Source organism: Osmia bicornis, chromosome 6 (genome assembly GCF_907164935.1).
Source record: "Osmia bicornis bicornis chromosome 6, iOsmBic2.1, whole genome shotgun sequence".
NCBI lineage: Eukaryota > Metazoa > Arthropoda > Insecta > Hymenoptera > Megachilidae > Osmia > Osmia bicornis.
Genome location: NC_060221.1, coordinates 2877906 through 2892355, shown reverse-complemented (window position 1 = coordinate 2892355; position 14450 = coordinate 2877906). Strand labels below are relative to the sequence as shown.

General features: G+C 45.4%; 1 protein-coding gene across 1 annotated transcript in view; it reads right to left on the bottom strand.

Annotated features, from left to right (window-relative positions):
- Nucleotides 1-10830, bottom strand: part of LOC114871619 (reticulocalbin-2) — a 69610-nt gene extending 58780 nt beyond the window's left edge. The window contains exon 1 of the mRNA XM_029177748.2: nucleotides 10517-10830. The gene's annotated coding sequence lies outside the window, so the exon portion shown is untranslated. The remainder of the gene's footprint in view (nucleotides 1-10516) is intronic.
- Nucleotides 10831-14450: the final 3620 nt, after the last annotated feature.

Genomic DNA, 14450 nt, shown 5'->3' with positions numbered 1-14450 from the left:
TAACACATTAGCGGTCTACGCTCATCAGGAATTGATGCTTCTGCTTTAAGGAAATTCGATACCGAAACCCTCGTTGAAATTGGGAGAAAAAGATGAGCAGGGTTATGAATAATTTGTTCGATAGTGATTTTAGTATTCCAAATTTGACGTTGATTGATTTCCATCAATCGAGACTTCGTGAATTATTATTTGATTAATAAATATTTCGAAAATAGTTATTTTAGTATTCCACCACTCTCTCGTATCGATCTCGCTAAATAAATCAGGACATCGCCAGTCTCCATTGAAATTACACAGAGACGACGTTGATAAAGTACACATTTATTTGATTATCCAGGGGTCCACATTCCGTGGTGGCCGGAACGTGTCTCGAATATCATTGACCATCCAGCAGTGCCATCATCCGAGATGTATTTCCCTAATACGATTCTATTTACGTAGGAAAATCGGAGTACGAAGGGAACCCGGTGGTCAGTGGTGTACGAGGAGAGTGGTAGACTAGGAATTAACAACACGGGGCCCTGTTCCCATCGGAACGACGAAATGATGTTCCAAGTTTCGTCAGCGGCGAGACAAAAGTAATTAAACCCAGAGGACTACTCGATAATTTAGCATACGCTCCGCGGTGTACATTCCACGACTAACGAAACACCTGTCGCTGCTTCTATAGGGAAACCAGCTACCACCCTTAACGAACCGTCCTGAAAGGATGGGCAGGGTTTATAGGAATTTAGAGTCGACCAGGATCGATCAAAGTATCGGTGCCAAGACCGTACAGAGACAGATATCGGTTTTGTAATCAGTGAAATTTTTTATCTCGCAGCTCTTTCGAACATTTCAATTTATCTATAAAAGTATTTCATCGGAATGTTTTCTACCCAAGATGGTCGACTTTTGTAGTTATGATAAAATTGTTACCCTCCTCGGTTGTCGACGAACTTCGGTATAGGGGTAGGTTTTTGAACACCCTATCGAATGTCACCTTCTATCGTCGGCCTAGCTCTTGAACTCTCGAGATATCCTTTTGTGAGAGTCGACGACGTCCTCGGAACATCCTCGGAATATCGATGACGGAATCGACGGTGTCGACGTCTATTTTTATCGACTCCCTGTCACCGGGTATCGCAACTAGATCGAACCGTCGTCATTTCGAACGGATTCGCGTAAGAGATATAATCCGAGCTCGCAATTAATTAGCGTCTCGAAGAAAGATACTTTTCCTATTTTTTTCTCTCTGTTGTTCGAGCAAACTTACCGATCAAAACTTTCCGCGTCATCCGTAAGCTCCAACCCGCACGGGACGGGGCGGAAACTTGGCAGACAAACTCGCGTAACTGGAGGCTGTCTGGAGAGGCAAGGTACAACGGCATTAACGCGTACCTCCTGACCGCGAGGGGCACAAGGGGCCCCTGTCCTAACGCGCGGAAATCCGGCTGTATTTGCACCCGCACAGACAGTCTACATAATGCAACGGGTAAACAGTTTCGCCGGACTTTATGCTCCCCTGAGATCCTTCTCATGGTAAATCGGGCTAAACGATCTACTTTGCTGAACTAATCATTCTTTGCTTTGACTCCACGGTAGAAATTGTTAATTAAAATATATCCCGATCCACGTTTCATCATTATCTAAGTTTTAGTTATTTAATAGAGGGATAACAAGTAGAGAAGAGCAATTCTATGGAAACGAAGCAAACAAGGGGTAGTCGATAAGAAACGAACTAAGCTGATTCATAGTTTTTCCAAGGACAGAAGATAACCGTTTGTTGCTCGTCCACCAATCAGGTTGCAAGTGGCTTCTTATCGGCCAATTCTAGACGAAGTTTCCAGTATCACAGGGGCGGAAGTTTGTTTCGCTATTTGCCGGCGTTTCAGCCAAGAAGGAAATTATTTGGAAGTTCCTTGATACTGAAATCGGACGCGGTTCGAAGCGCGCTCTCGCTACTGGGACCCACCCTCTTTCGTCCTCCTTTTTGCCCCGGGAAACTCTAGGAAAGAGGGGAGAACCCGCTGGGGGTAGGAAACGGCACCGGGGAGCCGTTCCAGCGGGGCCTGGAATCGTTGGAAAACTTGAAAACCACGAATCTCATCGACGTAACTTATCCGCGGATACAATGGTCGAATAACGAGCACGGTTGCATCGAAATTTGTTTCCAAAGTGAATTTTCTCCCTAAAAGAGACTCGTAAATAATTGACAAATTATACAGAGATTTGATCGATCAATTGCTCCGTCAAATATTGCCTTTTCTAATTCAATTATCTACGTAATTAACATCTTGAATTATCAATGTTTGCGATAAACAACGCGTTTCCTCTGGATACTTAGCAGAATATCAAACGGACTAAATTTCCGAAGCAAGAAAATAAATAAACGCGACAGTCGAACGCGTAATTACATTAATTACTCTTGCCTATGAGCAGGTTGGTTGAAAATTACTACAGCTAGTACGACGAGCAAACAGAATACATATTTACGAAACAGTCTACGAGCGTAGTTGGCGAAACGGATGGTTCCCCGGTCAAACGTAATTTATACAAGGGACATTTAATAATAGGAAATATCAAATAGAGTCGTGGCTCCATGGATGTGTGGCTGCCCGTTTTCAAACGGCCGGCCCATTAGTTAAATATTCATTATCCGATGTTTGGATGCTCGTCTCGCGTTTCGTCCTGCCAAACGACATAATTCGATACGCTGATTAACAATGTGCTTCGCGGACGCGTTAACGGACGATTGTAAATTTTTCGTTTCCAGGAATTATCTCCCTTCGTCCCTCTCTTTTACAACGACCCTTTTGTTAAACGCTCGTACGGTCTGTCATTATGCGCCAATCGAGTTCGTCGATAAAAAGAGAAATTGATGGGAAACGGTGATGAGGTATAAAAGCAATGTTGTACAATTCGTTGTTGAACGGTGAATCGAATTCGTTCAACGAATAATCACGATTAATTTTCTCGTAAACAGCGTTCGATAACTTCTTTCTCATTTTTGTACGCGCGATTGATTAAAAGTGCACGCGGAAAATTGAATCTCCGAAAGAAATCAAAGAACGCTCTCGAGGAAAAATTATTGAAATTTTTAAACAAAACACCCTCGTGTGTTTCACGAGTGACGAAAGAAGTTCTCGAGGAAAGTAGAAGCGGACGGAATTCTAAAGCAGTCTCTACGAAATTATCGCGAAGATTCAGCTCTACGCTTCGTCGACTCGTTCCTAATCATCTTACAACTTCCCTCCGCGAATCGTAGCGAAAGAAAGAAGGTGAAAAAGCAAGATAGCTTCGGCGTATTGCCGGCTGTCTCAGTGGTAAGGGCGAGCCTTCTATCGAAGCATTTTTCCCGTTGAAAATTCGATGTTACGCGGGGGATGGTGAAAGGACCCTACGACCAGACCAGGAACTCCTTAGCGCTTTAGCAGCTTTACACGCTCCGCGGAGTTCAAGAAGCGACGAAATATGCGGCGCTTCGCGGAACCGAGAAATTGAATTTGCAAACTTCTACGAAGCGGAGCCGAGCGGAGGAGAGTTGTAGAAGCGGCAGGCCAGCAGTGCCGTTCGTACGTCGCGATTTTCCACGACTCGATCCTTTCTTCGGCCGAGAGCTACCTTCCAATTCAACCACAAAGGAATCGTCTTTGCACAGAGACTCGAAAGGTGGAGGATTCAGAAGAAGATGACTTTTTAACAGTTTTTATCAATTTTAATAAAGAACGAACCTGTTGTTCCTGGGAGAGAATAAACGTAAGACGGTAAAAGGAGGAAACTTGTCGGCGAACGGATCGAGGAAAATGAAATCTCCGCGATCAGTTTACGGGATGCAGCTGGTAGCGAGTAAGTCGAGACACCTCGATAGAACGGGATCGTTCTCGCACGTTCCTGATCTTTTAGAACGGTCGCGCTCCCACGGAATGTCGATGAAATCCACGGATTCCTACGGAGCGAACGGGTGCGTTTACCTATTCGTCCCGCGTCTGTTTTTCAATCCCTTAAAACTTAGCGGAGCCAGCCCATACGGTACGAAGCAGAAAACCAGCAGCGATTCCCTTTCTCCGTTCGTTCGATCGACTGCCAGCCACCGGATTTCCGACTCCTCCTTTATCTATCCCTCTCTCCTTCTTTTTTTCCTTTTTTCTTTTTTTTCTACCCCCTTTCGTTTCGTTCGACTTCTCCGGATTTCCCTTAAATCCGACAGACCGTCTATGTAAATTCAATTTCTTGCCGTCGCATCGTTACATCGCTCGACTTCTCTTCGACCTTCTTCCACATCCTCTTCTTCCTCTACTTGTACCTCCTCTTCTTATTTATAGATCGTTCAGGGTGTTCTTCTTTTGATCTCTCCAAACTTTGTTCGCGTGTTTTCCACGCCGGCGAAGAAGTAGTCGGTAAGTCGATTATTAACAGCGAAACGATGCAAGAGAGTGTATCTTGATCTTTTTCTCGTCGAACTCGTTAAACTTCTTAATTTGTTAGTTCGTTTCGCGGGGCATAGCGCGTAATCGGTTTTCAAAATTTTCATTCTTTTCTCTGTAACGAGAAGGGGTTCGAGAAAAATCCTATTTAATATCGAGGGTGGTTGCAAAAGGGAAAGAGGAAAGAATGATGGAACCGGTGAAGATATTCGTGTCGTACGACATTATTTTGAGCCGGTGTGTCAGCGTGATTCTCGTGAGAGAGAATCGCGAACCCGCTCTCTTTGGTCGGGCCTCCTTTTGTTTTTCTACGCTTGGCTCGCGATGTATTTGGTAGCCGATTCGCCCATATAAAGCGACAAATGTCCTTTTACGGTTCGCCTTGCCATCCATGGACCGCGTGCCGGGACAGTCCAGTTGGGATCTTATGCCCCCAGAACTTTCCTACTAGCCAGACGTCGCCTCGTTCCCTGTCCATTCGGCGTTTCATTAAAATCCCTAATGGACCTCTCTTACCTCGAATCTCCCGATCTTTGTGTCTCATTTCTCCCAACCTGTTATTGCTACAACGTTAACGCCGCTTCGTATCCGTTTCAGACACGAATTTTCACCATTGAAATCTAATTAAACACGAGACCGCGTCTGCTTTGTTAAATATCAGCAGATCGAACCATCCTTTTTCTTTCATCCTCCTCGCCCTACTTTCCACAAACCAATCCCTTTATCCGAGTTTCCATTGGAGCGGCTCACGAACGATTCCCGATCGAAACGCGCTGTTTGCTCGCACCTTTTGTCCAAGTATCTCGATTAAAAGATTCTCAAGAGCGCCGCTTGTTAAGAGGATCAACGATAATTGCTTTACGAGGTCGAGTTCGATCGGGCCGTTGAAAAGGAAATAACGAGACGTTCGACTTCGATATTTCGATCGCGACGTTATCTTGATGGTTCGCGTCACGAGAAAAAAAAAAACAAGAGTGGAAACATTGATCAGAAATGATTTTTCGAAAAACAGTTTCATTAATAGACGTACTTGCAAGTTAAAATTGAGAAAACTCCAAGACGTTTCTTATTTCTTTAAAATCTCCAACTTGGAGGCTGATTCTTGTTAACCGATCAAAGGGAAAAATAAATGAAGCAGCCGAAAGGATGGAGGGCTTGATGCTACTCTGTACTAGAAGGATCCTTCTTAATGTCTCTCGAGCAAACGAAGTTTTTAACCTTTCAATCGTAATAGATGGTAAATGCCCCGCCAAAGCGAAATCAAAGAGGATGAGAAATAAAAAAATCATGATTCCTTTTCTTTCAACGTTACTCGGATGCAGCTATCAGTTGCAACTTATGCGGAACGATTTAAACTTCTTACAGCTGATAGTTTATCAGTGATAATGTCAGGGAAGGTTATTATAAATATTGCTACAGGAATTGAGAATTTGGAACGAGGTTAGCGAAACACACATAGCGAATAAGATTGATATCGTTATTTGTTCCAATTGGAAACCGATCAAACTTCCCCGTACGCTTTCAAATCAGATTCAATTTCTCGGAGAACTTATCGAAATGTTATTTCAATTTCATCAAAGATTGACTCTATGGATAACGACATTATCCGTCAACAATGTTTGAGATCGCAAACTTTGCGATAATTTGCGGCATAGATTTGGCCCACAAGTTTTTTTCTCTCTGCGGCTCGTTATCCAGCTTCCGGTTTGCGTCATCCGCAAAACGACCTCGGTCTCGGAACGCACGCACAATTACGGCGCTCTGAGGTTATCGCGACAACGAGGGAGGTCTTGGTATCGATCGATACGTCGGAATATCGCCTCGATGACCAGCTATCTCCCTTTCAACCTCCTCTCCTTCCGCCGCCAGATTCTCCGCATGCATAACGCGAACGCTCGATTGTATTCCGTGAATGCGTGATTAACTCCACTCGGTCGGCGCCTAGTGGAAACGCGGCTAAATTCCACTCAGCTCGATCGAAAACCTGAATCCTCTAAGAAAATCTAAACTTCCTTTCAGAGGATTGATCATTATTGAATAATTAGCATCGTAGACATTCGCAATAACGCGATAACTAGACGATTCGTGGAACAGGAAGGAAAGCGAAGCAAGAGGTGACGCGTTAACCGGAAGCTAGATAAGTAACGAGCGTTCTCGGCGAGGCAGCTGGCATGGAGTTAGGCGTTTCGAGCGGGAATGCGGCTCGCGGTTACCGGTTCCCGGTTACACGATTATCTACGTGGACATCGCGGCGGTAGGTTCGCGGCTATCTTATCAAGGACGAATGCTCGGACACACTCCACGCCACCGATCTGTCCTCAACTCTCTTTCTTCTCTTCTCTTCTCCTTTTTTTCTTTCCTCTCGATCGAACGACCGTACACGCGCTCCAGCTTGCTCCTTCATCGAACAAGGACGTACAACAGGGTATGGATAAATTGCTGGAATTAAGCATTCCGATGGTGGAAGTAGCGATTATCTCGGAAGGCAATATAAGTAGCGGTGACCGCGTTTCAGCCATTAATATACCGTACACGTCAGCCCCTCGTTTGCGCGATCGATCGGATAAGCTTCTTTTTTAATATACCGAAAAATCGTCCGATAACCGACGCATCGTTACGTTAATGAAGCAATTAATACGATTCGAGAACGGTGCAGGGTTGAACGGCTTTTAACCCTTTCGCAATATACTTTGCTCTTTTTAGATCGTTATTGATATTTTATAATATCAAGATTATACTCGATATCAGATTATATTCTATTTCGAGAATTCGAACCAGAGGTGGAAAGTTTGCGAATTGTCGATACGAATGCGTGTTAACCCTATGCACCTGAATGCCTCGAAGGCACCTCAAGTTCTACCTGCAAGTATGTATTATTAAATATACTCATATCACCTAGGGAGAGTGTTTAATTATACTTTTTCCTGAATTTTCATGAAAAATCGTTTGGAAGGAACAGCGGTGAGCACTTTGATCGCGATCGGGTGGGTCGTCGGTAAATCGGGGTTGACGTTTTCTTACCGTTTCTTCTCTCGCTGTCGAACGCGAATTCTCAGTCGTATCGTTTCCCACGCGCTCGAGCGCACGCCATCGGACAGTATTCCACTAACTGGCGTCCTTCTTTCCGATGGTGTTCCCTTTCGTCCGCACACAGAGGAACGGAGAGAGAGGAGAATCTTGGACGTGGCAGTGACTAATTATTTAGGGTTGCATCGGCGATCTCTCCCTCGTGGCCGGTAGAGTCGATCCCCCTCCCTGAGACGTTCGCCATCGTCAGAAGGAGGCATCCGTTCGCCTTTGCCTTCCTTTATTTTTCCCCTTCGACTGCATTTCTGCGGAGCCAAACGGAACACTTATATGGACTTCGTCACCGGCGTTCGTTTCGCCGCTCAGGGTATACCGCTATACGCGGGACCATTGTTTTGCACCGGTTAGGCCCAACTCGACCACTCGCGCATCGTCCTTATTAGCAATTCAAATTGGCGGCAATTTTTTCAACGCATTTTTGACCTCCTGTATCGGCACTCGGTCCACAGTCCGCGGCTTTTGTGTACCCGCTACGTATACGCCGAAACTCCCTCCCTTATTAAGGCCGCCCTCGCCATATTAAGGGCCCCGCGTTAAACCTCTATCTATCTCTTCCTCTTCTTCCTACCCTCCTTCTCTCGCCCTACGAGTCTTACCATCCTCTTTCATCTCATAGTAATTGTACCTCCAGTCTATTTTCTCTTCTTTGCGCAATTCGTTCGCCACCTCGATCACTGACACCCACTTCGACCCGTCTTCAGATTTCAGATATTAGCAAACTTGAAAATGGTGCTACTTTCTCAAGGTTCTACCGAGATTCGATGAAATTAACATCTCGTGCGCATGAAATTACCAGGTTCACACGATGTTCGTACTTAATATGTTTACCTAGTTACTTCACACGTTCAACGACGTAATTTCTCGCGTTAATTATCGCGTTTCACGCATCAGTGAACTTTCGAGTTAGTTACAGGACACTCGGTGTATTCGAAAAAGATTCCAACTCGTCGCTACCCTATCTACTATCTACAACCCTCGTTTCAATGAACGTTTTACGATACAGTTTGCTCGCAATACCAACTACCCCCGGTTCTTATTCAGTCCCCTTTATTCCACCGTCAATAAATCGAACATTACCGTTCGACGCCACCGAGTTTCCCTTCTTTGCGTGCCGAGAAAGTTATCCGCAGCCTCATCATCGATTCACGTCGCGAATTAAGCGATTCGCGTGGGTTAAAAAGCGGGGAACGCGAGGAACGACGAGCAGCCTCTTCGCGGGCAAGAAAACCTCTTCTCGCGGGCTTTCAGCTCTTCGTTACTTATTATTATTTTGCGAGTCCCGTTGATTTATTTATTCGAGCGTTGCAACGATCAGCATACAGTGAAAGTTTCGTTGAACGTAGTCTGCCACCCTTCGAATTACATCGTCTTTTTACTTCCCTCCCTTTTGCATCGGGGATGATCAACGGGAAAATCAACGAGCCCGTCGAGTGTATTATGCATGCGCCATTGCGTTTTCCTTTTAAAATTACCATTAGACGTTCTCTCCGCGGGGATATCGGAAATTGAAAAGACGAAGAATGAAAAGCTGGCTTGGGGGTTTTACTTCCGCCGGAGACCCGATTACGACGCCCGGCCATTCTTACTGACAGAAAGCCCACCACCCCTGCCCGGTTACCCTCTACCTGAGTATTTACTTCCTCGAGGTTACTTAAAATTTTCCCTCCAACTCTGATACGACCTTCTTTCGCGCCTCCTGCAATTCACTCGTCGCGTCGGGACGCGATCGCAGATTGCATTACGCTCGTATCGCTGCGTTCCCCTTTCAAACGATCGTTACCACGGTCTCGATAAAACGCTGAATATTGGAAAACCGACGGCTGCAATTGAATCTAATTCGCTCGAGATTCCTTCTGTCGTTCGCCAACTTCCCTATCTTTTCCTTCGTTCTATCTTCCATGTTATTTATTTATCCGAACGCATCGGAGATGAGTTCTTTGATGTTTCTGGATTAATTAGACGGGACACCGACGCGAGACCCTTGTCAGAGCCGATATTAACGAACCTGTCGTATATTTTCATCTCTCTACCGGGTTTACTGAATACACATAACTTGCTCGATTAATGAGATTCTCTTTTACTTTGAAGAATGTTAATGACAGCTTCAGAGAGTCGTATTCTAATTAAAAGAGAATCAGCAATCGATGACGGTCCCGTAAATCACAGATTATTCCAATATTTTAATATAAAAATTAGCTGTTTGTATGTTTATTAATTAATACATCTTATTTCAATCGTACTTCGATTGTTCTTCTTGAAAATTTTCTTTCGACGATAAACTTGTTCGATTCGATAAGCCGGTATAGCCAGACCCGTTCCATTCGGAAACTTCGAAACACCTTATTTCCCGATCGATGCGCGAATAAACGTCGACATAAACCTCGATTCTCCGTATCCGGACAGCAGTCGACGGGCGAGCCGTAGCGAGATAGAAATTGGCATAAATTCGCGGAACGTCCCGTCTTTTGTCAACCCTCGTCGTTCGACTCCCCGGGGAGTGACGATGGAAGAAAAAGAAAACGAAAAAGGGGAAGGAAAAAAAAACAAAGAAAAAAGAAAAAAATTTCGTTCTTCGTATCGGAACGTTCGACGGCCGGGATCGTCCCTGGACGGGTCTCAGGTGCGACGATGGCTGTCGTTGACAGGGACATTTGTCAGCTACCTTCAAGTCGTTGAATTTCCTCGCGAAACTAGCGAATCGTTTTCGCGAATCGCTTGTTTCGACGAGACGATTTAATGCTAGTTGCTCGATTATGGCAGATCAAACAGATTATTAAATTTTATCTCAACCAGAGCCGCGTATTATGACCGAGCAGTGGAAATATTGATTAACTCTTTCAGTAATACGAACGTACATTTACGTCTTACCGTAATTGACACGATATAATGCGATCGTACATGTTCGTTTAAATATTATATTCATTAATTCTGTACTTATATGGCGAATAAAACTACGGGAGTTTCATTAAGAAACGCATAAACATTTAGGTTAAGTTAATATACGGAAACAGAAAAAATCCTACCTTACTCGAAGAGAGGAGTGACAGTCTGGTACCTGGACATGGGGTTCGTCTAAATCTCCATGGTGTGGACGAGGAATCGGAATTAGCCATCAAAATTAACACACACTCGTTATAACCTGGACCGATAACGACACGTTCTATTCGCGATCCCGTTCACTACTGACGCGTGACTCATCTTCGCTCGTTTCGATACGGTCGCGCGACTCGACGTTTGTTGATACTTTCAGATCAGGTAGAACTTTTGAAACTCGCTTGGATCGGCTACAATCACAACTATCGTGTAAACATCACCTCTACAGAGTCTTGCTTTATATCTGAAACAGAAATATGAAATACAAATTTATTTTTATAAAATATCAAATGAATTCTATTAAACCTTTCAATAAACCTTAGTGACATAACCTATAATGCGAAAATTAAAAAGTTCTCGAAACACATACATAAAAGGAGGAACGGTTTTGTTTCGTTTTCCCTCTAACAGCGGCGGAGGAGCTGGCCATTTGTATCGTTGAGTGGAAACATTTTTCAGTTCGACCCGCTTCCTCCGGTACGGCGAACCGAATGGGGTGGGTTTTTCAGGGCAGACGCGATCGCACAGTTTCGCAAATCGTTTACGAGCGTGGGCCAAGCTCGAAGACGCGTTTCAGCCGTGATCCATGGACCTCGAATTTCGGCTGGCCGCTATTTATTGCCTTGCAAACCGTACACGAGAGCCCATTAGTCGTCTCGAAACGGTCCTGCGATCGAAGGAAAAAGCTAGAAGAATTTTTAGAAAGTAAAGAAGAGAAATAAAAATGTTGGCCCGTATGCGGGGGAAGCAGTTCGAGCCGCGTTTCGATTAAAAGGGTAGAATTGAAAATTCGTCGACACACAGGGGAGGCGTGGAACGCTCGCGAGACACGCTTCGCACCGACTGGCACCACCCGCGGGGATTCTCGTACTCGCGAAACACCAAAGCACCCGGCTACACGTCGGTGAATCGGTTCTTTTATCTGACCACAAAGTGTTGGCACACCGGTTCGAACGAGAAATATATTGCCAGCTTTGTTCGATCCTTTTGCCAAACGAAACGGTTAGAGAAAACGACGTGGAAAGTATGGAAATATTGACAGCGGGGTTGAAACAAAACGCGCTGCTTCGTAACGAACATTCAAAAGGTATACGAAAGCGTATTTAGATACAAAGCTACATTTGTTCGATAAAAAATTCATTTTCTCTTAAAGCAATTTCTGTTGAAACTCGTGTTAGACGTAGCGGGAAGAAAAATCGATTCGCGTAGAAGAAAGAATCTACGTTCAGTCATATCTCGAAAGTTTAACGAGGACGTCGGGCGGTTAGGATCGTCCAAGGAATCCTTCCATTCTCCTCGGCAAACTAATTAGGCAATTAAAATATCCTGCCAGCTGTCGCGTCCGAAGAAAAACGTTCGTTTCCCTAATTACACCGAACGTTTTCAAACGATTCAACGAAATAGAGTTTGGCCAGGAAAAATTGAAATTGAGCTTCTTCTGATTTGACTTTTCTTTCAATATATTTAGAAGGAGAGGCGAGAATTTAGCGGTGGTTGAATAGCGAGAGCAGGCAAGAGGAAGGCTCCGGTTCGTTCTGGTAGGGAGTGCCTTCATAAATATGCAGAACCAATTACGGCTGGGCCCTGTGCCGCCTGGTCCTTCTCTCTGTTCCTTGCCACCGAAAACGTTCGCAGCCTGGTCATCTGGGCCCCCCGGAGCAAACGGAGCTTTAATTCGGCCGCATTTCTTTACCCGGTCGGAAATCACCGCGTTCTCGATCCCCCTGTCCTCGTCCCACCATCTTTGTTCGTCTCTTTCGTGGCTCCGGTTTGTCTTGCCGTACGGCGGCGACGGTGGTCCCCAACGAGGCTGCCCCCGGGGCCTCTTTTTCGCCGGTTGGGGGTAACGTTCGGGGTAAACCGGTGGAGATACCTGTCGTTAACGGTGACCAGGGATGGGATCGAACGTGTTTCTCCGAAGTATCGATACCGTATCGAAAAAATATTTCCACTCTGACGCGTTCGATACACTGTTAATAATCTTCCACGAATAACGATTTTATCTGTACACTCGATAAAAAATGATATATTTTCTTGGAAAAAAAGAGAAAATTTCCGAAATCACAATTCTTCCGTATTCGACCATCCATGAAAGGGATTATCGATACCGTTACTCGTTACGCATCTACCGATACCGATCGAAACGAGCCGCGTAAAACGCGAAACGCAACAAAACAATCCACGAAACGTTCTGTATCCGACGCTTTAATTAAAACGAACGCTCTGTCTCGATCGAGCGATTACCACTACCGATACCGTGATCGGAGACGAAAGAATTCGTTCGCGAATTCGTGGAGTGCCGCGAAACGCTGTCGTTCTGGTGGTCCACGCGTGGCAAAGAGTAGCAATTACTCCGGGAGAGGAGTGTCTAGCATTCGGCGAAACACTGGTTCAACGAATGAAGACACATTTCCTCGACGAGGACGAGATAAGAAGAGGAAGGAGTGACGTTTTAATTAGGAACTCGATGGGGCCCCCGGATCGTAAGGGCGTATTTATCGTGGAGATTTTCGAGGGCGGTCCACGAATCGCTGGTGGTGGGAAAGAAGATCGAGGGGGAATGGGTGGCTGTCGAAACGAGAAGGTCTGGCCCAACCGGGTGGGAGATTACGCGAAAGAATTTCATAATGTTCGCCGTTTAAAATTCTCGCATAATGCTTGGGACCTGGATCGCGAGAGAGAAAGAGAGAGAGAGAGAGACGATCAAATGGAAGTAGAGGGGAGAGAGAGAAAAAAAAGAGGGAAGGAAAAGAGAAAAAAGAAAAGGGAAAAAAGCGTGGCTGGGCGAGAGGCATGCGTCGCCCTCGGCGTCTTGGGATAGGACCTCGATTCTTGTTTGTTTTAACGCCGCAACTCGAAGTGCGTGTACCGCGCGAGTGGAGAGAAGATCCGTCCAAGAATTTCGCACGCGTGCCAGCTCACCTTTTCTTAAATCGTCATTTTAGACGAATCCAGTTAATTACCCTAACGATGATATTCGAGGTGGTCGCGTTAAACGGACCACCCTGTATATTTCACCGAACTGGAGTTTCCTCTGTACAAACAGATTGGAGGACCGCAAAGTTTCGATATAGGTAGCAGGAAGGACGATTACGAAAACGTGGCGCAAGTTTTATCTATACCACAAATTTCCCCGACCTGGATGGCCGGTCTGTATCTCGTCGTAACGACCCCGCGGGGGTGGTTCGCCCTCTGAATACAAATAAGACGTTCGCACCATAGGACGCGAGAGTCAATAAAACGGTTAGCATCCCCTTCTTTCAATTCATCAACAATAATGCCGGTATAATAAGAATCGTGCCGGTGGATCTCGCCGTGAGGTCGTAAAAATCGACACCCCTACCTTTGTAAATCGAATTGGACAGAAGGTAGGGCGGGCCGGGCCGGGCCCGGGCGAACGAGGGGTGTGTCATTCGGGCGGAAAACAAATTTCACGGGCTATCAAAGCGTATCGAATTAAAATACACCGCGAAACGGCCGGCGCCGAGCAACAAAGTGTCGAAATGAAATTTGTCCTGTGGCGTCCGTTTGAAATAACACAGAGCAGGAAATTTGATAAAAATTAGCCGGCACGACGGGCCGATTATCGTTTCGTTCGACAGATAAAAATTACCGAAACGCGCTCGAATTAATATCGATCGACGAAAGTTTATTCGGTTAACGGACCTACTCGATTCGACTGTGCCCGCTCGTCGAAAAAGGGTGAATCGTTTTCACCGTTCGCGATCCGGTTTTTCAAACGTTAATACACGCTGTTAATTCGCGAATCATTGGCCAGCTTCCACGAATAAAGGATCCGGTCTCGGTTTATTTGGTAATTGCTCGTCACGCTGGAAATTGGACGAACTGCGGAAAGAAAATCCT